At 45.1% G+C, this 27696-nt stretch overlaps 1 protein-coding gene across 7 annotated transcripts in view; it reads right to left on the reverse strand.

Moving 5' to 3' along the window:
- The window catches only part of RFFL (ring finger and FYVE like domain containing E3 ubiquitin protein ligase), a 286407-nt gene that overhangs the window by 179549 nt on the left and 79162 nt on the right, over positions 1 to 27696 (reverse strand). For 3 of the 7 annotated variants that reach the window (XM_078679599.1, XM_078679605.1, XM_078679601.1), the window contains one exon: positions 16848 to 17006. The exons of the other annotated variants lie outside the window; for them this stretch is intronic. The gene's annotated coding sequence lies outside the window, so the exon portion shown is untranslated. The remainder of the gene's footprint in view (positions 1 to 16847; positions 17007 to 27696) is intronic. 7 annotated transcript variants of the gene reach the window in all.

The raw sequence follows: 27696 nt of genomic DNA on the forward strand, positions 1-27696 counted from the left end.
TCTGGTACTGTAATGTAATACATTTGGCTTGAGCGAAGACTACAACTCCCAGAATGCAAGAGACTAAACCAAAGCTCGGTACTGTGGCGGAGGCATGGTTTATTGACTAAGCTGCAGACTTTGGAACCTGGTTCTAATCAAGCTTTAGCCACACTTCTCAATCAGGGCAAATCATGTTTGATCTATGCCTGCCACCCCCTCCTCCGTCTGAAATTATATCTGCAATACAATTTCGTACGATGTCGTGTCTTCGTATTATTTCAGGAGTCCTTGAATTACTTCTGTAAAAAAAAAAGCAAGCACTAATGGATTTCCTCCAATTTTATACAATGTATAACCATTTCTCAAATCGATTCATTTAATCAATTTATATTCTGTTAACTTTCCGATGCAAAATATTTACATTTATCATGTATTGCCACTCCTATCACAGACGGCCACTTTCACTCATACACATATGCTCACCTACACTCAGGCTTGCACATAAACACATCCTCTCTCACATAAACACACTATCATTTGTAAGAAGGCGCAAGACATATATTTAAACTTTTTTTTTACTTATCTCCAGTTGTTATTACTGTAATAGTGAATAATATACAATTATTCCCTGTTAGAGCAATTAAAAAATAAGCTGAAAACGAGGGTGAAAGCAGCCCCTGTCTTCTTGGCTCCGAGGCCAGGGGTCTCAAAGACTGTCCCAGGGGTCACAGTGAGCAAGGCAGCGGCCGCAACTGCGACCCCTAAATGACATCCATGGCTTCCTCTTCCCCCACGCCTTCCCCATGTTGCTTGTTTGTGATTTGTAGCTTAAGAGGTGTGTTCCAAGATGCTAAAATAATGCAGTTTTGACTACCCCATTCTGCATTTTCATGCAATTTTCCTCTCCAAGACCACCACCGTCATGTATAAGGTTCTCAGAAAGGGCCTGTGAACATATCCGGTAGAGAAACTACCCATCTCAGGAGCATAGAGCCATGCCAGAAGCAAGGACATCACCAGACTGAAAACAAAAAGGGCAAAAACTTAGTAGAAGACAGGCCTTATCCATCTCTGTCCCATCCTCGGGAACAAAGACCCTGTTAACATTAGAATTGCCCAAACCATTTTCAGAGAACACATATCTGCGCAATATGGAGGGCTTCATTTTTTTAAAGAAAAAGTGCTGTAGCCCAAAGTTTTGTTCACAATTCTGTGGCTGGCGCTATCAAAGGTTGGCGTACTAGATACTAATGCTGCATTTACTTGATTCCATCTCATGCCTCTTAAATCCACCACTACACTTTAGTTTATCTCTCTCTAGCAGACTATTTTTCATCCCTGCTTTCTCCCTCTGTCAGCGTTAATCAGTTTTCTCTTTCCCCCTTAATGTTTTTCTCTCGCTACCTCTGAATCAAACTTTGTTGAAGAAAAATAATTGCCAATCCTAAAAAGGAGTGTTGGTAGACCCCACCTGCAACCACCAGCTCAAATTAAGCAGTGAATAAGTCTTGCCACACATGAATGCTATTCTCCATTTTAACAATCTAAAAACACATCTCAGAACTCCCCTTGTAAACTGCTTTACAAACACCTATGTATACATTTAGGGGTCGATGTACTGACCCTTTTCAAATTATTTCAATTATACTTATGGATAGACATGCTGCATTGAACAAATACAAGAGTGCACCCAATTCACAAAGGTAAAATATATGTGTTTAACTATATTCTCTGTGTGCAACACTTGGTACATAATGAACATGCCATGTCCAAAAGGTGGGCCAAATATTGTAAACCCAAGGAATTGTCAAAACAAGGCGGCCTCACTATATCTATCACCCTCACTCTATCTATCTATCCATCTATCGCCCTCTATCTATCTATCTATCTATCTATATATCGCCCTCACTCTATCTATCTATCACACTAACTCTATCTATCACATCACCACAGCATCACTCAGCACCACCACAGCATCACTCAGGGGCACCACAACATCACTATGCGCTACCACAGCATCACTGAACGGCACAGCATCACTCGTTGCCACCACAACATCACTCAGTGCCACCACAGCATCAATCTGTGCAACCATTCAACAACAACTGGTTCAAATATGTTTTCTCAATGTTTCAAGCTTTATTACAAATGTCACAAAAAGATGTTAATATTTCACTTCTGTTCTTGGATTTTCATCACAATAAAATACACTGAACATAACCTACATAAAAGTTATTTACAAAAGTTTAAGTTATTGCCATTACAAATTACAATAACTTTTATTTAAGTATTAATTATTAAAAATAAATTAAAAGCCATTGTTATTTGTAATATCAATACATGTAAGTCACGTAAATACAACACATATTGCATTACAAATTCTATAGGTGTCACATTTGCTAAAGTTAAAACTATTGGCATTGTAAATGACAAAGCTATTAATTTCGCTATTTTTAAAACCAACACATAAATAAAAAATGTGTCATTTACAATACCAATAGCTCAAACTTTCCTAATGCGAGACCTATTGCATTGCAAATGCTTGTTACCTATGACAACAAAAAAACATTAGGGATCCAGACATCAGTACAGCTGGGCACTTGGAGCAGGGGTGCGCACCCATTAACATGCGGAGGATTTTTCCGTTCCAACAGGGTTCCTGTTCAACTTTCACCAAAACTAAATATATGATGAACCTTTGGGCATACTTGTAGAAGCTTTTAACCTCTACTTGGCATGTGGGATCTGTGCTTTTGATCCTCAGAACATGAAACAGCCCTTGTTGCTTAGTTGCAAAAACAACAGTTGATGGACAGAATGCAGAACAATGTCATACATTCACCCCAGTACAGAGATCTGGGCCTAAATCCATCGTTTTTTTGCTCACCACACCACCCCAGTTTAGACATGGCCATATGCAAATCAGCCTTGACCCTGTGCCTCATGGGAACAGTCCAGCCGAACTGCCAAGCCATGTCTTCCCTGGACCGGAATCAAGCATCCTAGGACCGGTTTCTGGCTACCAGCTGTCTTCAGCCAGGATAGCTTGACTCCAGTGGCGTGGAGAGCACGGGACTCATGTCTGAGCATACCCGTCCCACTCGGGGTGGCAAATGCAAAAACAACAGTTGATGGACAGAATGCAGAACAATGTCATACATTCACCCCAGTACAGAGATTTGGGCCTAAATCCATCGTGTTTTGCTCACAACACCACCCCAGTTCAGACATGGCCATATGCAAATCAGCCTTGACCCTGTGCCTCATGGGAACAGTCCAGCCCGAACTGCCAAGCCATGTCTTCCCTGGACCGGAATCAAGCATCCTAGGACCGGTTTCTGGCTACCAGCTGTCTTCAGCCAGGATAGCTTGACTTCAGTGGCGTGGAGAGCACGGGACTCACGTCTGAGCATACTCGTCCCACTCGGGGTGGCAAATGCAAAAACAACAGTTGATGGACAGAATGCAGAACAATGTCATACATTCACCCCAGTACAGAGATCTGGGCCTAAATCCATCGTTTTGTTGCTCACCACACCACCCCAGTTCAGACATGGCCATATGCAAATCAGCCTTGACCCTGTGCCTCATGGGAACAGTCCAGCCAGAACTGCCAAGCCATGCCTTCCCTGGACCGGAATCAAGCATCCTAGGACCGGTTTCTGGCTATCAGCCGTCTTCAGCCAGGATAGCTGGACTCCAGTGGCATGTTGCTCAGTTCCCAGCTTGGGTCTAGCTGGGTGACGCTCTACCCAAAGGACAGCCTGCCTAATGAAGAGTCACGTGTAAAGCAAGAACCCCCGTTCCCACTAACTTGAGTAGCCATCAGAAGTCCAGGACAGCCTGTCTTTTCTATTCCCAAGTTTATGAACAGTTCTTGAGTGAGAAGAACACATACAGCAGCCCATAATAACTTCAATGATGGAAAAGGACAGCTGAGCCAGCCCCAATTAGGAGACCCTGCGAACTTGGCATGTGAATCAGTGTGTACACTAAGCAAACTTATTTCATCCCCACCAAGTCAAGCCCCAGAATCTCTGTTCCACCTCATGCCCTTCCCCTGCCTCTCCCTCAGCAGTCTGGGATCAACTCATGCTGCCCTCTACATTTGCTATGAGGTTGCCAGAAGACACAATGGAACTGTGAGGGCAACCTTTTGTTTGCCTTACATTCCTGTGGCTCTTGAACCTGGAGATGCATCCCAAAATGAACCCCTAAGTATGTAGGGACCAACTAGTTGAATAACTCTTTGACCCAAACTGCTGTTTGCCACAAGAACAGCCTTTTAAGTTTCTGTGGTACACCATTGTGTATCTAGCTGCTGACTCCTAAGAGGTATTGTTATATTTTGACTTTAGCCAAACAGTTTTGTGTTCCTGGTAACTAATGTCTAACTATTAGGCTCATCTGTTAACACTAAGCAAATGAAGACTTCAGGACACAAATGAATATAGAAAAATATTACCCAGTAAACCTATGTATAAAAAGTACACTCAACCCCACCATTATTGACTTTCTCAGTTGGAAGGCAAATAGTATTACTCCTACTCAGCTGCAGAAAGTTGAGATTTCTAAACTACTGTAAAATATGAAGTATTTCATTGGCTGAGACTTGAAAATATTAAGTGCACTGTGGGGGTTGAGGGGTGGTGATCACAGGTCATAAGTAGCACATAAAACTGAAATCTTGTATAAAACCAAATTGTAATAATCCGAATCCACAGCTTGATGGTAGGAAAGGGCACAGCATGTGATCTGCAGCAACATATACCACAAACACAAACTTCCTGCCATATGACAAAACTGCATCTAAAATCCATAAAGCATTGACAAATTTTCATACCAAACATGACACATAGCAAACAAGGCAATGATATGATTGGGGAAGGTGTGAAAATAATATAAATATATATAAGCAACGTCGTGTTATAGGGAGTAAACTATTCAAAAGCTAGAAGAAAATTTGGAGATTTACTTGTGTATGTCACAGGAAGGCACACAAAGGCAGAGAGAACGTTTCTGCAGTGCAGTATTCAGAAACCCCATATGTAAATGAATACCTTTCAACTCCTTAAATAGAGCACATATTTCCCCACAGATCATGCACTAAATAAACTTGCAAATCAGCAAAAGTGTCCCAAATGCACTACAAATTGTCAATTTCTACATGTGTGTGGTGGTGACAAACAATCTCATTGTCAATGGAATGTGGACTATTAACAAGCTTCAATTGATTAGGACCAAATTACAGTATATGAAAACGGATATACTGTGCCTCCAAGAAACACATTTAATGACTACAGAGTCCCACAAGCTACAAGCCCTTGGCTATAAACTGGTCTGCGCATGAGGGCATGCCTATCTCGACCCGTAGCAAAATATGGTCCTATGTAAATTTAGAATGTGACAGTTGCTGTCGTTGGGTAACAGGCTACATGAAAACAGTGGTGTATTAACACGATGTACACTTAATAGGGCAAATAGGGATGACCAGACTATATATCAACAGCTGCTTTGCGAGCTCTAGATCTGGGAGCAGCCACTGATCATTTGTGGAGATTTTATACTAACTCTTCACCCTCGAGGTGACTCTACTAACGCTGAGAGTTATAGACATATGCATCAAAACCGGGAAGCTGTTCCGGGGCGAAGAAGCCTTTTATTCCACCATGAATTTCCCCGGTGGGCTAAAGCCCTTGGAGGCCGGTTTGGAGAGCCCAGGGCAGCTTCCAGTGCATCTGTCACTCTCCCCAGCTCCCCAAGGTTAATTGCAGCAGGCACACATGGTCTGATGCTTGACGGTATACTAGACCTACCTCTACAGCCTTTACATTATATTCTGGCCCTCATAAACAGTACTGTTGGAAAGATGTAATGCTTTTTTCACAAGTGATAGTATTGTCTGTTCTTCCCATTGTGATTTCCACTTATTTTACCAGACCATAACCCGCTGGCTATAACAATCACACAAAAGGGTCGATTGGAATCTTTGAGTGAGTGTAAGTGGACATTTGATAGACCTCTCTTATCAAACACGCAGTACTGTCAATAGATGTTAGCTGTGTTATATTCTCTTTTCATGAAGAATCAAGGCTCAATCTCCCCCGACAGTGTATGGAGTACCTTGAAAGTTGTAGTACAAAGAGCTACCGTCAGTTACACGTTCCAACAAGATCTTGCAACCTGAAAAAAGCTGAGGAGCTGCATCAAGCACTTATGGCCCTGACAATCCTGCAGGCTGATCTTCTCTTCTGTAAGAGGCCTGAGCTAGAAATCGCTCCAGTCTATCAAAAATAATCTCTGTTAAATGCTGCTGCAAAGGAATCGCTGGCAAGGAATAAAGCTGTTAAACCTGCGTCCAAACATTTTGAGAATAGTGGGGACATGGAACAAATTTTAGCTTTACATGTCAGGGAAAAGGAAAATAAAGGACGAACGAAAACTATCTTAGAGCACGATGGTGGCCTGAGCCTAGACAATACAAACGCATATACATATGCAGCATTCCCTCACAACTTCAAACAGCACAGTGGCGACTCATGGAGCTTCTACAATAAAGGAAGTGCTGCCCACCCCCCCTCCCCGTATTCTGTAAAAGTGGAAGCAAAACCTATCATTAGTGTATTATATATAGGAAATGTCATAAGTCACACCTGTAATGCTGCTATAGCAATGTGTACATGTAGGGAAACACAAAAAGTATAGTACGAACATAATAGAATGCTCAGCTGTTATTCTTATATATGTTAGAACCAGTGGCACAATCTTTAACGACCAGTACTAACAAATTCAGGCAGATAGTGCCCATCCCTACTTACCGGCAAACTCATTGAACTAATACACAATGTGTACAGTGGGGAAACACGAACTGAAATGTACGATTGTGAGTGTTGCTTGAACAACAAAACTGCTCAAAACCTTGTACAAGTATGCACATTTCATTTATATAATATGTAAGCAAATGTTTATTAACAAACTTCAATAAACAGATGTTTACAAAAATCATAGCTCACAATGGTAAAATTCCGACAAATGCTAAAAATACTATTAAAGCATTTCATATATATTATTTTAATTTGCATAAGAGAGGGATGGAATCTACCTTAAACGAAACTGATCAATATGTTGCTCTTGTGATCTCCAATACTGCCTCTGAGGCAGGAAGTAAAATTCAAGATGTACCACTCGCTCTACAAGATGTTACTAAAGCTATTGATCTCTAACAGCTGTTAAGGCAACTAGCCAAGATACAATCCTGGCAGAATTTTATAAAACGATTAAGGGAATTTTATTCCCAAAAATATTTTTGCTACTTCTGCATATTGAAAAAGAGCCCACTTTATGGTGTGTAATTGGGCAGATAATATGCAAAATCAGTTTATCCCCCAGACGGACACTTTAGAACATATAAATCTGGCCATCTCGGTTTATGGTGTAACTAGGGATAGGAGTTGGCCTAATGGCTAGGGCGGTCGACCTCAAATCTGGGGAACTGGGTTTGAGTCTCGGCAACAACGTTGAACATCCTGTGATTCTGGGCAAATCACATAGGGGCATTTGTATCAAGCCCTTTTCCTGTTCGCAAATGGGCCGATTCTCAGAATCGGCCCATTTGCTAACGAGAAAAGGCCTTTTGGGATGTATCATCCTAAAAGGGCATCGCAAATTAGAGAAACGTAAAATTTGCGATTCTCTATTTTGCGATTGCATTTAAGGATCTCGCAAATTGTGATTCCTTAAATGCAATGTATGAAGCACAGAAAAACTGATTTGGCCTTAAGAAATTGCAAATTACCATCAACTTCAAGTTGGTGGTAATTTGCGATTTCTTTTAAAAATGCACATTTTTCATTTTTCAAAGTGCCATGTAGCGCACATACATGCCCACAGGGCATGTATGTGCGCCACATGTGTACACATACATATTTCAGGGGTGCAACAGGGTGTCCTTTTGACACCCTTGAAATTGCATTCTCAATCTGCGATTCTCTAATTGCGAATCGCAAATTGAGAATGTCTTCCCATTTAATCCTTTGGGCCTCCTAGCCCATAGGAATGAATGGGAAGGTATTCCTTAATTGCGAATCACGATTTGCGATTCACAATTAAGGAATATTAAGGAATTGCAAATATTATTGCGATTCCTACATACATAGCATTTTGCAATTCCTTACTAGCAATTCGCTAAAAATCGCTATTAAGGAATTGCAAAAGGGCTTGTTCACACATATGCCTCTTAATCTGCCCGTGTCTAACAAAAATAAATGTATGTCCTCATGTAATGTAACTGGTGCTATGTAAAGCGCTCTGATACCCGATTCGGGTCAAGTTTGCGCAATATAAAACGCTGCAAAAAAAAAACCCAAAATAACTAGGACCCTGAGGATCCTGGCTACGATGATTATGCCAGATGCAGAGGGGGGACTTTAACAGAGTGTCCTGGCAGTTCCTACTGGAAACCATGTTAAATAATGGATTTGCGGCACGTTCTATCCATGAAGCAAGTTTTGTATAGCAAACTGCATGCTCGGGTGACATGCATGAGGATATTGCAGAGGTAATTTCCATAGCTCGGGGACCCGACAGGGATATCCTCCCTCATGAGTTCTATTTGCATTCTACTTGGAGCCTTTTTTACGACATCTAAATATGTCAATTTTTTTCATCAATTGAAGATCAGCTCTGCGGTTATTAACATAGCTGCCAACACAAATGACATCGCAGTTTTCACATCCTCCAATCAACAGGAGGCAATCAAGGTTTTGGAACTAGAAGTTGGCACCTTCGGCGAACTATCTGGGTATAAATTGAATACTTCGCAAACTCACATTTTATAATTATGATGACCTCTCAGTGGTGCACTGCATGTTAAACTGCTGCATATCATTGTGTTGAGCGGTTTCCTGAAATTGATACAACAGCTACATTGAATTACAATTCATTAATTGATGACAACTAAACAATGCTTGGACAGATGAAACAGGCAACCCCTCGAATTCATTGGGTATTCTAACTTGATCAAGATGATTGTACTTTCTAGATTTGTTATATCTTTTTATAGCGATAACTTAATAATATTTGGAATAGGTTCAAATGGCATTATAAACTTCCTCAACATGCACTCTGCTTTCTTCAGCTTTCTTTACAGAAGGGAGGGCAGGCTCTCCCTATTCTTAGATTATATTTTGGGGGGCATTTGCAGATTGATGTGTTATGGTCCTATCTATTTGGAAAACATGGCCTTTTCTATCACTATATATGGACAACTAGGCCTAAAATTGATTGTAAGGAACTATCTTACTTCAAGTGCACCCGCTTAAAGAGCTTATTAGTATTTGACAATATCTGTTCCAACTTAAAATCCATGGTCTGCATTGCTTAAATCACCCAATGTACAATTCTGTGGGACAATCCTGTGTTTCCTTATTTCTCACATGGTCACTTAACAGCAGAACGGTACAGGTCTAGATTACAAACAGATGGACAACTCTTTGACTGTCATCAAATGCGATATTTCAGCCTAAGTGGAAAGTTTAGTGTGTAGCTCTGGTTATTTTGTTGATTAGTTCAATAAAACTTCAGTCGTACATCATTTTACAGCAAAAGTGCACGTTAGACAGCTCTCGTGGCACACTCATGTGCAGAATACAGCATCAAAGTTATATAGATTGCCATGTGTTGGCACCACAACCAAAAACAGGTGTCCCATCACTTGAGGAACGGTGCATGGTCCTAGCAAGCACACAAGCACTCCAAGCTTCTGTAAAAGTGCACCACAGCAAGGAGGAGATACCCAAGTGGAAGGTTTAGGTACAACAGCACACGGGACAATGAAAATATTTCTTACAAAGTTGTTAGAAAATTAATCATTGTCATTCATACCAGCCTGTTATGTTATGTTATGTTAAAACACTTCTATAGCGCACAGCTGCCCCAGCCAAGGGGCCTCCCGGCGCTTCAGAGAGAGTACCCAAACACAACACAGCAGTACAAGGGCAGAAGCGCACAGATCAGAGTACTAAGATGTATGAGGGAACAGATGCGTTTTAATAGCCCTCCTAAACTTCAGAAGCTCATCCATTTCACGAATGTGGGACGGAAGAGAATTCCACAATTTTGCAGCCAAACCCGGAAGGACCGACCTCCAGCCCTGCACAACCTGAACCGTGGGATCACCACCAAGTTTTGACCCAAAGATCTCAAGGAACGCGAGGGCACATAAGGCACCAAAAGATTATCAAGGATCTGGGGAGAGGCCAACTTGAGGATCTTGAAGGAAAGGCACAGGGTCTTAAAGTGGATCCTCTGTGCCATAGGCAGCCAGTGCAGAGAACGGATGGTACTTTCCGCAGAGCAGAACCTCGGTAAGCCTAACAGGGCTCTAGCTGCAGCGTTCTGGACACGTTGCATCCGGGCGATTTCAGCCTGGTTGGCCCCCAACAGGAGCGAACTGGCGTAATCAAGCCGGGATAGTATGGATGCCTGTATGACCAACTGCCTGGTAGGAGCATCAAAGAACCTCAAAATAGGTCTCAACCCTCGTAAGATGCCAAAACAGGTGGCCGCCACTTTTTTTGTGTGCCCACAAAAACTGAGGGCAGGATCTAACCAAACCCCCACGTTTTTTACCTATGAGACTGGAATAGGAATTACACCCAGCTCAGGGGGCCACCATATGTCACCCCAGAGATCCGTCCGCTTGCCCACAATCATGACCTCAGTTTTTTTAGCATTAAGCTGGAGACAGTTGGCATTCATCCAGCTAGCTACCACCAAGAGTCCATCCCGGAATCTGGGGGCGTACAGGTCGGAGTCCCCACTCAGGGCGACCGCTAGCTGCGTGTCGTCAGCATAAGAGACCATAGTCATGCCCCAATGCTTGCCAGCGGTCTCACATAAAGGTTGATTAATGTGGGACTCAACGACGAACCCCGAGGCACACCCAGCTCCAACGGGTAGGACTTGGGCTCAAAAGGCGGAGTAGCTACCAGGAAGGTCCGATCAGCAAGGAAGGAGCTAAACCAGTCGAGTGCAGTGCCCATAACACCCGCCTCTCCAAGACGTTGGAGTAAGATCCTGTGCGAGACCATATCAAACGCGGCACTAAGATCAAGTAGTACTAGAGCTGCAGTCTGACCAGAGTCAAGCAGAGAACGGAGATGTTCAGTCATTGAGAGCAAGGCTGTCTCGGTGCTGTGACCAGCACGAAAACCATTCTGGGAGGGATCCAGAATACCTGCCCTTACAAAATGTTCAGACAGCACCCCATTCACATAGGCCTCAGCAATTTTAGCGGCCCAGGGGAGGAGAGAAATCGGGTGATAGCTCTCGAGTTTAAGGGGGTCCATTGTAGCCTTTTTCAATATGGGTGTCACAACAGCCTGTTTCCATTTAGATGGAACAACACCCGAGGCGAGAGAAAGATTTATCAGGTGGCACACTGGAGGAAGACAAATAGCAGCAGAGTCTCTGAACTGAGCTGGTCTCAAGGGACCCGCTGGCGAGCCAGATTTTATCTTATAGGCCAGCTTATGAAATGACTCCATCGACAGACTAGGGAGTGAGGCTAAGGCCTCACATATGGCCAGTGTAGGGCTAGTGGGCTAAGCTACCGGCTCAGTGATGGGAAAGGCACGATAAATAGCTTGGACCTTTTCAATGAAAAAATCGCCAGATCTTCGCAATGAGCCACTGAACAGATTTCCGCCGCATGAGCTCTTTTGGCCGTCCGGTCCTTAAGGACTTAAAGCCTAAATTGAGAAAAACAAATCAACTGACTATCCTTGCTGCCACCAGACTGAAATGCGCTTAGGTATAGCTGTTGCACATCCGAAAACTTAGACATAATGAGAAGATTGGATTTTTATTTAGCTAATCATATATCCTACTTTAAAGAGGAATATAAGGATTTTTATGGATTTCAACTTGTAATATTGAAAACATCCAGGTAGAAAACCGTTTTTTAGGATGCTGCATTTGGTCATGTTACAATGAGGCGATTAAATCCAAGCTTTATGTTTGATACCTCCCCATCCAACCCGAAAACCATCCCAACCACTAAACCGCTTACGTAATCTGGTTAACTGGTAACTGAAGTAAAATCACTAAAATCAAATAGAAGGTTCATCAAAAGAGGATACCATACAATAATACTAAACCTGTGATCTGACATCACTCTGGAACCTATAAAGCCAGCATCAAAAAGACACAAAGATTCCACAATTCAGATCAAGTCTCTTAAACCACTTGGTCTTTTAAGGAAAAACATACAATTATTAGTGAATTCTAAAACTTTAAATGCATTATCTCAAAAGTTGACTCTTCCATAGGAACTATGTGACCACTTCATTAAAATACCGAAAGGCCTGGAATGCATACCTTGAGAAGAAAAATTAAGATAATGCAATTTCCTAGTTGAAGCCCAAAACTACTCCAATCGAACACCCTATCCCTTGAAGACTACACCAAAACCAGAAAAGTCTGCAGTTCAACTGGATCACATAGCTTACAGATATTTTCGAACATACCCTCCTCAAATGCACTACTGCTATTCAGATTATCAGCCACATATTGATGACTGGAACCTCCCCAGTGAACTCAAAGCCACTGCCGAATATCTAATGGTCTGTTTCTATGCAAACTCATCTAAAAAGCTGCCTTCAGTCAAATATCTAGGTTCATAAAAGAACCTTCTGTCATAACTAACAAAATGTGTTCCAGCCTGGTCGTGGTATTGGGGCAGCACTGACCGCTATGTGGGATAATATAAAAACTACCACTGACGCAAGCGAAGCAGCAGTAGTTCCATTTGCAATTCAGATGTTTCACACCTCATCACCCTACACTTCAACAGAGACAGCATTTCAATGGATTGTCCAAAATGGATGCCTCTTACCTTAATGAAATCAGGAGCGTACAAAGTCAAGAAAATTAAGACCTGGCTTTTTCCTAAGGTCTGAAAATCTTGGTTCCTACTAGTGGTTCAATCCCTCTTGGCAGGCTGCCCTATTTTCACAGTTGACAGTCCTCTTCTTCCAGCTTGACTATCTCTCAGCGCCAGGATGCCCGCAAGATTGCAGTGCGCTCTACAAATACCAAATATAATGATAGATATCTGAATCCTCTCTTCTCTCCACCATTCAAATCCATGGATGTCATACCCCCGAGACTCAACAGGTGGTCGTTTTGTTAAACGTTTACCTTTAGCCCGTATCTGAGCTACTCTTGCAATGTAAAGCATTTTTTTCTATTAACTGAAAATGTTAAAAGGGGCATTACAGGCTGAAGCATGTTAACATAGTGCGTGTTTGCAAATTAAATAATGGATTTTGTGTGTGCTCATGTGGGACAAGCCTAAAACGCAGGCTCTTCTTTCAAGCTGATAGTCTATTCTGCGAGAGAAATATTGGCACATTTTCTGTTCTACACTGTTCGGTAAAGAAACATTATTAAATTACTTGCTGAACATTATCAGTGGCTACAGCTTTGAGCTCTGCAAACTGAACCTGAGACAACCTTCAACTTCTTAGGCTAACTGATATTTCCGCGATGTTTTGTTTCAAAGCGTTGTTTTCAGCTTGGCGTTGCAAACATGGCGTGCTTAGTGAACAAACACGATCTGCTTCAGAGAAATCCAAAGTAAAGAAAGAAAGGTATAAAAACTCCCTCTAATTTGGGAGGGGCAGAATAAGAAACCAGTTGCTGAGAGGCCTGCTGCCATTTGGCACGCGGAAGAATAGGGCATATTGGTCGCTTTAGACTAGTTTTAGACTAGTCGGTTAGGCATATGTGGTAAACAATGTTTCAGGTGCATTTCTTATTCAATCTGGTAATATTTGTAATTGCTGAGGTTTTAGGTTCGAAATCCTTATTTAACTTCTTTGCAGATGAATATCTCATAACAAATACTAAGTACTCTTAAACACCTAATTGTGCTATGTGCACCGACTCTAAGGTTTCAGTGTGGTCCATTTTGCAAGAGCTTGCATGACCCAGACTCAAACACCCCTGCACTGAAAATTTAGAGGTAGGGGTGAAAAAACGTGCGATTTACTTTTTTCAGATTGGTCACAGTTTGCTTTGGAGGATGGAGAAATCTAGCCAAGTTTGAATTATACTAACACTTGAACATCCATCAGATCTGGAGTTTTCCATCACATAGAGCAATCAATGGAATTGGACTGTTGTTCCTGCAACAGAAACTTTAACCACATCTCTGAAACAAACCAATTAAGTGCCAGGCTGCCCCCTCTTTTGACCATCTCACCCTTCAAAATGTCACAAACTGATGAAAGGTCATCCTCCATTCACAAGACTATCTCTCTGAATCCCATTTCTTGCTTGAATAAAAAGAATCACTAATCGTCTGGCATTACAGAGAACTGCATATGACTGAGTATATCATTTGAAAAGCTTGTATGCACAAATGCTAGTATGGTCAAACTTTTAATAACACACAATACTTATGGAAATCAATGCATGCAGCATCATGTTTCAAGCAAGCATTTGAACCTCAAACGTCACACTCAGCACTGCCAATCTAGGAGATATTACATCCAGCATCCTTCCAACAATACCTTTCAAATGGGAGCCTAAGAATTCAATTCCAATCTGAGCACTTCTTGGCCTTCAGTGGGGTATGAAGCGCCACTCAAAATATACACTGAAATTCAATTTCTCTTGCTTAATTTCTGCAGCTAGCGTCAGAACTCATGGGGAATTCAGAGAATATAAGCATGCAAAGTTGTCACTAATCGCATCTTAATCTGGAGAGTAGTGTTATGACTGTGCGTTTAGAAAATGGGTTCTCATTTGAATCATTACCACAGATTCTATTTTTAAGACAATTGGAAAGAGTGGAGCTCTTGGAAAAGACCACGCATGTGTGTGAGGCAATTAGTGAATTGGCATGTTGCTTCTGTACTGCAAATCTATAGGGAGAGCAGCAGAAAACCGACCTGCAGTTAAGACTGAAATGGCAAAAAAGTGGTTTAAATACAGATCAACACACAAACAAAACAAGCATTTGCAATGCAATAGGTCTCAGATTTGGGAGAGTTTAAGCTATTGGCATTGTAAATGGCAGTGCCTTTTATTTCTCTGTTTTGATAATTAACACTTTAATAAAAGGCATTGCAATTTATAATGCCAATAGCTCAAACTCATGTAAATTCGAAACCTATTTCATTTCAAATAAGCGGCCGCCATTGTCTCAGGCTGCTTGCCCTTAATGTTGCAGGAAAGCATGGCATACCTGCAGTAGGAGAAAATCCTGAAATAATAAAGCACTTACAGACTAAATAAGACATACCGTGTAACAGAAGTAAACGGGCCAGTCCTCATGGGAGATTACAAATGAAGACAAGGCGGTACTAAGGAGGGACTAACAAGCCTAATAAGGAATTCGAAGCCAGCATTTAGGAAGGACATTGACACAAGCCAATGACAAATATGGGTGGAGAGTGGATGGGGCTTCAAGACTATACTTGATTACAGCATGCCTCGCAGAGCAGCGCATCCGATGCGAAGGCTCGACCTAAAAATGAGAAAGATGGCACAAAGCAAGCAATAAGGAGTTCTTTGTTAAGATGTCGCAAGATTAAAAGGAAATCGCAGTGACAACTTGTTACTAATACAGTAGGCCTCACACAACTTCCTTCATTGTTTAGTCAATTTATCTAGGTCCTGGGCAAGGTTTAAAACAAAAATCCTTCATAGTTTACTTTCTTACCTTATTATGCCCATTTGTAAGACGATGTTGCTCACACCGTCCTTGTTATTAAGTTAAAACAAGGCAGATGGAGGATTCGATGAACATTTAATGTTAGGGAAAATGTCACACTAAGACACATTCGGACATTCCGCGCGGAGGAGCAGGAGATTACGGAGACCTTATCACAGGATCCGTATTTCAAGATCCCTTTCTTGGCAACGTGGATGGATGTTACCCAATAACCAGCACATGCCATCCCACCCTCCACACTGAATCTCGCTCGTACTATGGACTACTTATTAACGGAATATAAGGGTCAATCTATTGATAATACTCCTGCAGCACGGATACCGAAGGTGTGATTACATTCTGGACCATCGGATTTGGATGATCCATTTCAATGCCCTGATGAAATTCCCAAGGCATTAATGGGAGTGAAACGCGTTGGCTGTGCCTGTATATCTTAAAAAGAAAAAATAAAGAATTCATTAAAGAAAGAACAGAAGACTTTCAAAATCTATGAACTTCCTGTATTATTGACTTTATTGTGTGCACCTTTCAAATTTCTTGTAAAATTCTTTATATGACGGACATCCTTGGCAGTGGATGGTGAGAGTGGTTGCACCGGATAAACTTAGGAAACAGAAGAAGTTGATGTGCTAAACCTTGGTCTACTGCTTTGTGCTTTTGGTTTTCACACTAAGACACATATTTAAGAGCTTAAAAGATTTTAAGAAATTTCACTTCAGTAAATTTTTCCTGCATTTCTACTGAACACAAGTAGGACATTGGCTGTGCGTTGTTAAAAAACAGTAAATTGATTTAATACTTTCAAGAATTTTATATTCGACAACCTTGCTTAAGTGAGTCTTACTTCATGAGTCCTGTTACAGTGGTAAGGAAAACATTAAGCAACCACATGACCGAGTCGGAGGCTGCATTCTAAATGTACATACGACTACACCTCCTAAGGGGCAAACATCTGAACAAACTAAAAATCCTAAGTAACTGAACTAAATACAGTTGTGGAGGACATGACTCCGCAGCCACTCTTCAAGCCCATCAGATACACTTGCTTCCATACTCATCTCTTACACATCATACGCTGCATGGCACACCAACAAGCAAAAGCACAGGAAATAATTCCACTCACGTCTGAAATCTGCAGATTACCAAATGGAAACCTTCCCTTGCAAACCAAACAACATTAAATCTTCTTCGTTTGTAACTTCTATTTACTCCTTAGTGAGAGCAAATTAGAATTCCCAGGGACTTTACTTGCTGCATCTCTTGTGATTTAATTTAACTGGACCTGAAAGGAATGAAGCACAAAAAATGTAATGATCCTCAGTGAGTATCTGTAAAACCTCCTCACTTGATACTAAGTTTAGACAAGGAAATGACAAAGAAAAATCTTAAGGATTCACAGTTTAAACAATCATTGTCAAAGCAAACAGGTCTTGCCTTGTGTGCCTTTTGGCTTTGCCAATGATTTGTTGACGATGAAATAAAAAAAGAGGGAGAAAAGGCGCAAAGACGCAGCTGCCTCATTTTGTCAGTGCGCAACTTTATGATGATCCATGCATCACATACGGAATAACGTACTAAACATTTTATTTTTTCTTTATTTGCCAACCCACAGTTGCCACTTACATCTGGAAAGAGCTCTTAGTATCACGGGGCGGGCAGCAAGCAAATGACACCTGTCTGACCCTCCCAAATAGGTAAAATGAACACATTTATTTCAAGGACCATGAGAAGCAGAGGGGCAATGATGGACAGGGTCAGATGTGAGTGAAGGGGAAGCAACAGGGCTATGAGTATGGGGAGTGTTAGAAATGGGAGTCTCGATTTGGCAGAGGTAGGTACCTTTGTCCAAAGAGGGACCCATGCTTCTAGGCAGGGTAAGCAGGATACACACTTTAGGTAACCCCTGCTCATCCCCTTGGTAGCTTGGCACGAGCAGACAGGCTTATCCCAAAGGCAATGTGTAAAGTATTTGTGCCAACACTCACAGTAACACAGTGAAATCACCACAAATGGACACCACACCAGTTTAGAAAAATAAAATATCTTTATCTAAACTAAACAAGACCAAAATGACAAAATCCAACATACAGATACTCATTAGAATGTCTTTTAAAAAGGGTTGTTGCAAAAATAGACTTGTAGATGGTAAATGCAACAATTTTCTCTCAAAGTATCTTGGATGCGTAATGCAGAACAAACAAAAGGGTCGCAGAGAAGGCGATGTGTCGATTCTTCCTGCACTCCGGTTACGATGAGACAAGATGGCGCCTCGATGCGTTGCGACGATCCAGTGTGATGCGACGAAACGGCGTCTTTGATGCGATGCGTCACATGGATGTGATTCATGCACGCCTGTGCGGAAAAATCGGTAGTTTCCTGAGCCGCGACAGGCCCTGCGACATGCTTTTCCGGTGATGCAATGGCATTCAGCGGCGGCACGCTCCCTTAGCGATGCGACGGCCCTGCGAGACGCTTCTCCGATGATGCGGTGGCAAACAGCGGCAGCGGCGATACGTTTCCTCGGCGTAGCGACGACAGCAGCTACTGCGGCGTCATCACGCTTCTCACTCATTGTGTCACGCTTCCAGGTCCCAACAGCAAGGGCCTCACACACAGTTACAGGCACCTCTGGGCAGGTCAGGACTTCCAGCAAGGAAGTCAGGGAAGCTGGGGGTGAAGTCCGCCTGTGCCTGGGACTTCAGAAACAGGAGGCCAGCTCTTCTCAGGCCCTTGGAGACTTTTCTTCAGATGGACACAGCACCCAGCAAAGTCCTTCTTCAAGCAGGGGAAACAGCACACAGCAAAGTAAGTCCCTTTGTTCTCTCTTCAGTAGAAACCGCAAACTGCAGGACAACCCCAGACACACAGCATTGTCAGTACTTCTCCTCAGTCTCTTCAGCTGTCCTCTTTGGCAACAGGTTCCTCTTGATCACGAAGTAGTCTAAAATTCAGGGGTTTCAGCTCTCATATTTATACCCCAAAAGTCTTTGTTCTCTATGTGTGAGTGGTCCTGGACCCAGTCCAAACCAGTTCTGGGTGCACTCTGCCAGTGCACAACTTCTTCCTTAGTGAATGTGGGCCAGGGTCTTCAGACGCACAGCAGGAGGTGGAGCCAGCATTGTGGAAAGCGGATTCTCACTGGTTTGCCACACCTCTCCACTGCATTGGATATAGTTTCTTTAAGGAATTGCAAAAAAATGCCTGTTTAGGACAAGCCTCGGGCGCACTCATGCCACCTCAATCACTCCCCGCCGGTGAGCCGCTTTTAAGTCTAAAAAAAAGCGATGCTCGAGCATCGTGTTTTTTTTTTTTTTTTTTAGAAGTACAAGCGGCTCACCAGACGTTTGTGGAATCCGGGGTTCCGAGTGGACTTGATCCCCCATACTTGATGTGGTTATTTTAGAACCCTAAGTCAGGGAAGAGGTTGCCTTCCCTCTTCTTCTTGAGTTTTTTACGCTGGATAACTGAAGTCTGTCCACAGATTGCGCCTAAAGAGAATCATATTGCATACCCCATTTATTGACACTGTTGTAAAGGGTTTCGATGGTGGAATCTACATATGAGATAGCATCCTTTTGAACTAATTGGATTTCAAGGTTCCTAATTGGATTTTTCGCAGTTTCACACACTTTATTTAGTCCTGATGAAGTCCTTACTCTGACGAACTGATCTTTCGCGTGATAAATGAGGGGTCAAAACGTCAATGTACAATACTAAAAGAAAACGTTCTAGTCTGTGTTGAACACGAATCAGTGAAGTTTAATCTGTGTATTCAACAGAAAACTGTCTTATATAAATTGGACGTTCGAGGATTTGATAATTTTTATATGTGATTTGTTTGTTTCGTCAATTGCAATGTACTGTGATTTATGTATGTAATCCTTTTTTGCACTGTATTTGTATTGTGCTTTTCTATGAATTGTGTAAATATATATGTGTTTGTGTGTTTTGACACTATGCTTTCAAATACATTTGAATTTGCTTCTTTGATTATTGGTTTATTTAATGCAATAGGGAGCTATAAATGAGTTCGTTGTTTTTTTCATTGAATGTATATCCCCTGATTGATGGGTTGACAGAATTATTTTTAGAATTTTTTGAAAAGGTAGGCTGCAGAACCATTGTTCCTTTTTCGCAGGCCCACTAGTAGCATTTGAATTACCAGCCCTGGCACACTCAGTGCACTTTACTAGGGACCTACTGGTAAAACAACTATACCAATCATGGATAACCAATCACAATAACAACTTACAAAGAGAGCATATGCACTTTAGCACTGATCAGCAGTGGTAAAGTGCCCAGAGTCCTAAAGCCAACAACCACAGGTCAGGAAAAAAATAGGAGGAAGAAGCAAAACGTTTGGGGATAACCCTGCAAAAAGGGCCATTTCCAACAGACAGGATAAGCAGCATATGAGAGAGAGCAAGAAAACACATGCACTCTTACAGAGTGCTTAATGAAAAATAAAAAGTAGTTCCATAAATGTGAGCAGTGGAAGGACCCCAGTTATATGGATGGTGTTGGACCCGTCTGCTTCTGAGAGTCCCCTCACCAATATGATTTCTTTTGTTCCCCTGAACCTCCCAAAATTTGCCGCTTTTTATTTGTCTACCAGGACCTTTTTGTGTGTTGTTTCATGGGGCTAGGTGTTCCTTGACACCCAGTTGCTCACAAGGTTTCTGGCACCTATGTACAAGGCGCCTGGCGAAACCTGTGGACATGAAAACTGAGGTTGGCAACCTGTGTGTGTTTAACCTTAAAATGGTGGACACATATTTCCCTCATGTGAGTGACTCCCATTGGAGCCTCCTTGATCCCTGACCTTTTGAGGTTTTGGCGCCCTTTCTGGTTGGCGTGCTTTCCTGACAGGAATTTCATAATTTTCCTCAGGTACACAAAATGGCTGCTCCAGAGCCCCAGTACGGTGGCTCTGAGTGACCAAAAGACACCTCAAAAGTACCTCAGGGCACTGGCTATATAAAGCCCAGTCCCTGGCGGCCATTTTAGATGTAATTCAGATTCCAGACTTGACACCAGAGTGACACCTGCCCTCCTGACCCCTGAGGTGGCTGAGAGCACAGGCAGTAGAGTGGCAAGGGTTAATTAATAGCCTGATTCCTGACTGGCATTCCAGTCAGGCGTGTTCCAGTAACCTGGCGCCTACAGCGCCTGCCCAGCTAGTGCCTCATTGCCCCAAAAGACTGTGGCCAAGTTTATGTGCCTCCCCAACCCCCCCCGGTGGCGAAATCGTGAAGAAAAGGCAAGTCGCGACCTTCCACAGTGCCCCCTTCGTGAATAGCGCCTATCGCGGGGGACTCGGACGTCTCCGAGCCCCACCGGCGTTGCGCACTTCCTGGTTGTGCAGTGATCGAAGGTGAGGTGGTGCGCCGGGGCGGGGAGAGGCCGGCCTTCATTGGGCGGGATTAGCGTCCCTGCCCTTTCCCAGAGACCCGGGAAACTGTTGCCGTGGGCGGGATCAGCCCCCGTATGAGGAAGTCGGAGGGAGGTCCGTGAAGCCCCTGAGAACCCTGATGCTGGCGTAGGAAGTGCTGTGCCCCGACTGAATCGCTATTCGATTGCAGCCGTAGTGAGGTGGGTTGTTTCCCCTGGAGGGGTGCCGCGTTATCAAGGAACTGTGCACCGGCGTTGATTTGAGCGAGCGCTGAGACGGAGTGACCCCGCTGGCAGCCGTTCGTTCGTCTACTGACTTCGAACTGTGCTACCCTGGTGCCTGCGATATTGCCGTAAGCTCAAGTAAACCACACCGGCAAGCGGACATCCTTCCCCGGTGGCAGCGGAGGGCCAAATGTCATATTTACCGTGTTTCCTTGTCTTTAGGTACACGCGCATGGGTCCCGCGTGAACATAAAAGAGTCCCCAGTGCACCGTGAATCCAGAGAAGCCCGCATGCATTCCCCATGATTCCACAAGTACAGTTATCCTTTTCAAAGTGGGTTTATCTTGCAAATGTAAACTTCCTGATTTATTTAATTGGTGGCAGCGATACCAGAATGAAAATGTGGCTATGCATTTAAATGAACCAGGCTTTATTATTCCATGTACTGGTGATATATAAACCTGATATTTATTTTATTTATTGATTGAGCTATTCCTAATAGTTATGCAACACCAGTGTTCCTGAAGTCCTATTTACTGTATTTATTCTCAACCTGAATCCCAGAGTGCTGTAACAAATGAAATGTGAATGTGCTTTCCCAATTGATCCCTATTTACAGCAGAGAACTTTTATATAAAGGAATCGTATTTTTCTACAGCAGTGGTGTGGTGTCCTTCTTTTTGGTGTGACTGTGCAGGGGGTTATTATTGGGTCAGAACCGGCTTAGCCCTACAGCCTTCACTGCCTTGACACTTGAGCCAAGCTACCCCCTTTGTGCTGAGCTTGCCCATCGCAGGTCCAACATAAAATTGGTGCTCAGCGGTTGGGATTGCGAGCCGTGCTTGTTCTGTACCCCATAATAATTCAGTGTGCGTCACAGGTACACACCCGGAGTTTTCTCCCAGCGGCCCTCTGATTTAACATTTTGTTTTTTCCAAATTCTCTTCTGGAGGTGGGTGGAGGTGACCCTCAGAGTCTCATATCCTTATAACCTACTTCGTGGTCGTTGTCCACACTTTTCACTGACAAGATGGAATTCGAAATGTCAGAGCTCGAGACCTATACTGTGGCACAGCTCAAGGATTTCTGTCAGGAAAGGGGAGTGTTCGTTAGGCGAGGGGACAAAAGAGAGGAGCTCCGTACTAGTCTGCGAGCCTGGGTGGAAGCACACCCGGAGGGAACGGTAGAGGAGGAGGAGTCAGACAGAGGTACTGTCATTGAGGGAACTGCGGAATGTCCCCTGGGGGTGGGTGAGATGTCAATCAGCCCCAAGGTAGCCTCACGGGAGGGCAGCAGTGTATCCTCAAGAGGGTTGTCAGAGACTGAGTTAGCCGACAGGAGAGGACAGGAGAGACAGTTCAGATGGGAGTTGGCCAAGCTGGAGATGGAAGATAGGAGGGAGAGAGAGAAGGGAGGAGGATGGAACATGAGCTCAAGCTACGAGAGCTCGACCTCCAGGCCTGTAACATCACTCCGGGGGGTGTTGAGTCAAAGGAATTTGTCAGGGAGCCCAGGCCTCATTTACCCAAGGACGTGATCGCCAGTTATACCGCTGGAGACGACATAGCCAAGTGGCTGACCGCCTATGAGGTCTCCTTAAGAGCCCATGGGATCCATGAGAAGCATTGGGGTGGTGGATTATACCGGTACATGCCTCCGACAGGTAGGGATGCCCTATTGGCCCTAGACCGGGAGGAGCAGGTAGATTACCCCGCCATGAAGGTGGCGCTCATCAGAAAGTTTGGGTTGACCCCAGAGAAATACCGGCAGAGGTTTAGGGGCAGCCACAAACTGAGCTCACAGAATTGGGTTGACTTCCTGGATTATGCCAAGAAAGCCCTAGATGGGTGGGTCCAAGGTAGTGAGGTGGAAGACTATCGAGGGTTGTACGACCTAATACTCAAGGAACATCTACTCGAGAAATGTCTTCCCGAGCTGAGGCAACACCTGGTAGACAGCAAACTTACTTGCCCCCGTAAGCTTGCTGAGGAGGCGGACATTTGGACAAGTACCCGAGTGTCCACGAGGGGGACGGGAGGAGATTCTCAGAAGTCCGGACAGGGCGCTCCCCAGAAGAAAGAGGGGGGAGATAACAAGAAAAAGGAGTTCTCCAAAGGCCCCCAAAATAATTTTAAGGGGAAAAGTTCCTTTACCAACTCTAAGGCTAACCCGCTAAAGAACCCTAATCCTGGCCAGAGTCAGCAGCCAAGGGTTGTCCATTGCTTTGAGTGCGGTGGTGTTGGACATTATAAAGGAGACGTGAAATGCCCAAAGAGACCACCCCCTCCCACTGGAGGAAAAGCCCCGGGAGTCGCTAGTGTAGTGCTCGGGGAGGAGATGCCCTTAGTTAAAGGGGGGGAGTGGGCGGGTGTCACCTTAGTGTCCCTGGGTGATCGGGAGATGGTTCCAAAGATCCAGGTGCCCTCAAATACTACCAAGTATGGGCAGTGGGTCACCATCAACGGCCATAGAGGGGAAGCTCTGAGAGATACAGGAGCCAGTATGACTATGGTAAGGAGTCATCTAGTGTCTTCAGAGCAGGTGATTCCAGGCGTACTTCACCCAGCCGCGATGGCGGACGGCAGAATGTGCCACTATCCCGTGGCCGAGGTTCCCTTTGAGTGGGGAGGGGTTGCAGGTTCACTTCGAGTTGCCGTAAGCCGTGCCGTGCCAGTCGACTGTCTACTGGGCAATGATATGGAGCACAATGCTTGGAAGGAGGTGGAATACCGGACTCACTCGGAGATGCTGGGTACACCTGATTGAGCCTGTGTGAGTACCAGGTCTGCGGCTGCTCGGGAGGAGAAGTCGCATGGGTTGGAGCCTGGAACAATGGCCCACCCAGCTGCTGATGAGGGAGCATCTCGAGGACAGGAGGAGCCTGCCTCGATGTCCGTGCCCCGTGAGACGGATAGGCCAACTGTGGAGGTGGACCCGGAGTCCGCGGAGGAGGACATGGTTCTGATGGAGGACCTACCTATCCCCGCTGAGTGGTGAGTGGAGGGAGGACCGTCCAGGGAGGAACTAAGCAAGGGACAGAGGGAATGTCCCACCCTCGAGGGTCTGAGGCAACAGGCTGAAGCCCAGGCAGCAGGTAACGAGTCTGGGAACCATCGTGTTTACTGGGAGGAAGGTCTCCTCTACAGTGAACCCAGGGCGCCAGTGCACGGACTGTCACGGGCCCTGGTAGTCCCACAGTGTTACCGAGCCTTCCTATTAGAGTTGGCTCATGAGATTCCCTTGGCAGGACACTTGGGTCAGGACAAGACCTTTGCCCGGCTTGTCCCCCACTTTTATTGGCCTCGAATGAGGGTGGCGTCCGACACATACTGTCGGTCGTGCGTGTCATGCCAAGCCAGTGGGAAAACAGGGATGAAGCTGAAGGCTCCCCTGGAACCACTTCCCGTCGTTGGCACCCCCTTTGAAAGGGTGGGCATCGACATTGCCGGGCCCCTAGATCCACCGACATCATCCGGTCACAGGTTTATCCTGGTACTGGTGGATCACGCCACAAGGTATCCAGAGGCAGTTCCTCTGAGAACCATTACTGCACCGGTAGTGGCGAAGGCCCTGATGGGGATCTTTACCCGAGTGGGATTCCCCAAAGAAGTTGTGTCTGACAGGGGGACCAACTTCATGTCAGCGTATATGCGGGCAATGTGGAAGGAGTGTGGAGTGACCTACCGGTTCACCACTCCTTATCACCCACAGGCCAATGGCCTCATGGAGCGGTTCAACCAAACCTTAAAGGGTATGATCAGAAGTCTACCCGAAAGCCTGCGGAGGAAATGGGACGTCCTCCTACCCTGTTTGCTCTTTTCCTACAGGGAAATGCCACAGAAGGGAGTGGGCTTCAGCCCCTTCGAGCTTTTGTACGGGCACCCTGTACGTGGACCTCTCAGCCTGGTGAGGGACTCCTGGGAAAAGTCTCCCCGGAAAGTTCCCCAGAATGTGGTGAGCTACATGCTGGCCTTCCGAAGCCAAATGGCTAAGTTGTGGAAGCAAGCTTCTGACAACTTGGAAGCCAGTCAAGCAGTTATGAAAGTGTGGTATGACCACAATGCTCACCCAGTGGAGTTGGAGCCTGGACAGAAGGTGTGGGTGATGGAGCCGGGGGAGCTGAGTGCTCTCCAGGACCGTTGGACAGGCCCCTATGAGGTATTGGAGAAGATGGGCAAGCCTACCTATCTGGTGGACGTAAGGACCCCTCGGCATCCGTATCGGGTGTTACATGCCAATCGCCTCAAGCCCCACTTCGAGAGGCCCGAGGTCATGTTGGTAATGGTGACTGACGGATCGGAGGAAGAGGACACAGAGCCTCTCCCCGACCTCCTTGCGTCTCAAGAAAAGGATGGGTCAGAGGAGGGAGTAAAACTCTCACCATCCCTGACTCCTGAGCAGCAGGAGGAATGTCGCCAGGTCCTGGGGACATTCGCTCCGCTGTTCTCCCTTGTCCCGGGTAAGACCCATCTGTGTACCCACGACGTGGACACAGGAGACAGCCCACCTGTGAAGTCAAAGTCTTACCGCCTGTCTGACAAGGTAAAGGCCAGCATCCGAAGCGAGGTAGCCAAGATGCTGGAGCTAGGAGTCATCGAACCTTCGAACAGCCCTTGATCCAGCCCGGTGGTTTTGGTACCCAAAGCTGCCCCACCTGGCACCACACCAGAATTACGATTCTGTGTGGATTACTGAGGACTCAATTCGGTAACGAAAACCGATGCTCATCCGATCCCTCGGGCGGATGAATTGATTGACCGGTTGGGAGCTGCCCAATATCTCAGTACCATTGACCTCACTGCAGGGTACTGGCAGATTCCCATGACTGATGGAGCCAAGGAAAGGTCAGCCTTCTCCACACCTGATGGACACTACCAGTTCTGCGTTATGCCTTTCGGGCTCAAGAACGCTCCTACCACTTTCCAGCGGCTGGTGAACACGATCCTCACCGGGATGGAGTCATTCTCTACTGCTTACTTGGATGACATAGCTGTCTTCAGTAGCAGTTGGGAGGATCACTTGCAGCACTTGCAAGCCATTCTCCAGGCCCTGGAACGGGCTGGCTTGACGATCAAGGCCAGCAAATGTCAGATTGGACAGGGGTCGATAATGTACTTAGGTCACTTGGTGGGCCGGGGAACGGTGCAGCCCCTTCAGGCGAAGATTGAGGCAATCATGGCCTGGAAACCCCCCAAGACCCAGACTGAGGTCCGAGCCTTCCTGGGCCTCACAGGTTACTACAGACAGTTCGTGAAGGGGTATGGCACTATCGTGGCACCCCTTACAGAACTCACGGCCAAAAAGCAACCCAGGAGAGTCATCTGGACGGAGGCTTGCCAGCGAGCCTTCGACACTCTGAAACAAGCATTGTATAAAGCTCCAGTCCTGAAGGCTCCTGATTTTTCGGAAGAGTTCATTGTCCAGACAGATGCATCCGATATTGGCATTGGGGCGGTGTTATCGCAACTCAATGAAGAGGGTCTGGATCAACCCGTGGTCTTTTTGTCACGGAGACTGCTTCACCGGGAACAGAGGTGGAGTACCATTGAGCGGGAAGCCTTTGCGGTGGTCTGAGCACCGAAGAAGCTGCGACCATACTTGTTTGGTTCACACTTCCTTGTTCAGACAGACCACCGACCCCTTCGCTGGCTCATGCAGATGAAGTGGGAAAACCCCAAACTGTTGAGGTGGTCTATCTCCCTACAGGGAATGGACTTTCGGCTGGAACATCGGCCCGGAGTTGACCACGCCAATGCAGACGGTCTCTTCAGGTATTTCCGCCTTAGTGTTGAGGACTCCCAAGGGGTTGGGTAGTTCTACCCACTTTGGGCTGGGGGGGACGCGTGTTGGACCCGTCTGCTTCTGAGAGTCCCCTCACCAATATGATTTCTTTTGTTCCCCTGAACCTCCCAAAATTTGCCGCTTTTTATTTGTCTACCAGGACCTTTTTGTGTGTTGTTTCATGGGGCTAGGTGTTCCTTGACACCCAGTTGCTCACAAGGTTTCTGGCACCTATGTACAAGGCGCCTGGCGAAACCTGTGGACATAAAAACTGAGGTTGGCAACCTGTGTGTGTTTAACCTTAAAATGGTGGACACATATTTCCCTCATGTGAGTGACTCCCATTGGAGCCTCCTTGAACCCTGACCTTTTGAGGTTTTGGCGACCTTTCTGGTTGGCGCGCTTTCCTGACAGGAATTTCATAACTTTCCTCAGGTACACAAAATGGCTGCTCCAGAGCCCCAGTATGGTGGCTCTGAGTGACCAAAAGACACCTCAAAAGTGCCATGCCATTGACACAGCCAGGGAAGGTTCTAGAACCATCTGGCTCGTGCCAGTACCTCAGGGCACTGGC

Source organism: Lissotriton helveticus, chromosome 3_1 (assembly GCF_964261635.1).
Source record: "Lissotriton helveticus chromosome 3_1, aLisHel1.1, whole genome shotgun sequence".
Lineage (NCBI taxonomy): Eukaryota > Metazoa > Chordata > Amphibia > Caudata > Salamandridae > Lissotriton > Lissotriton helveticus.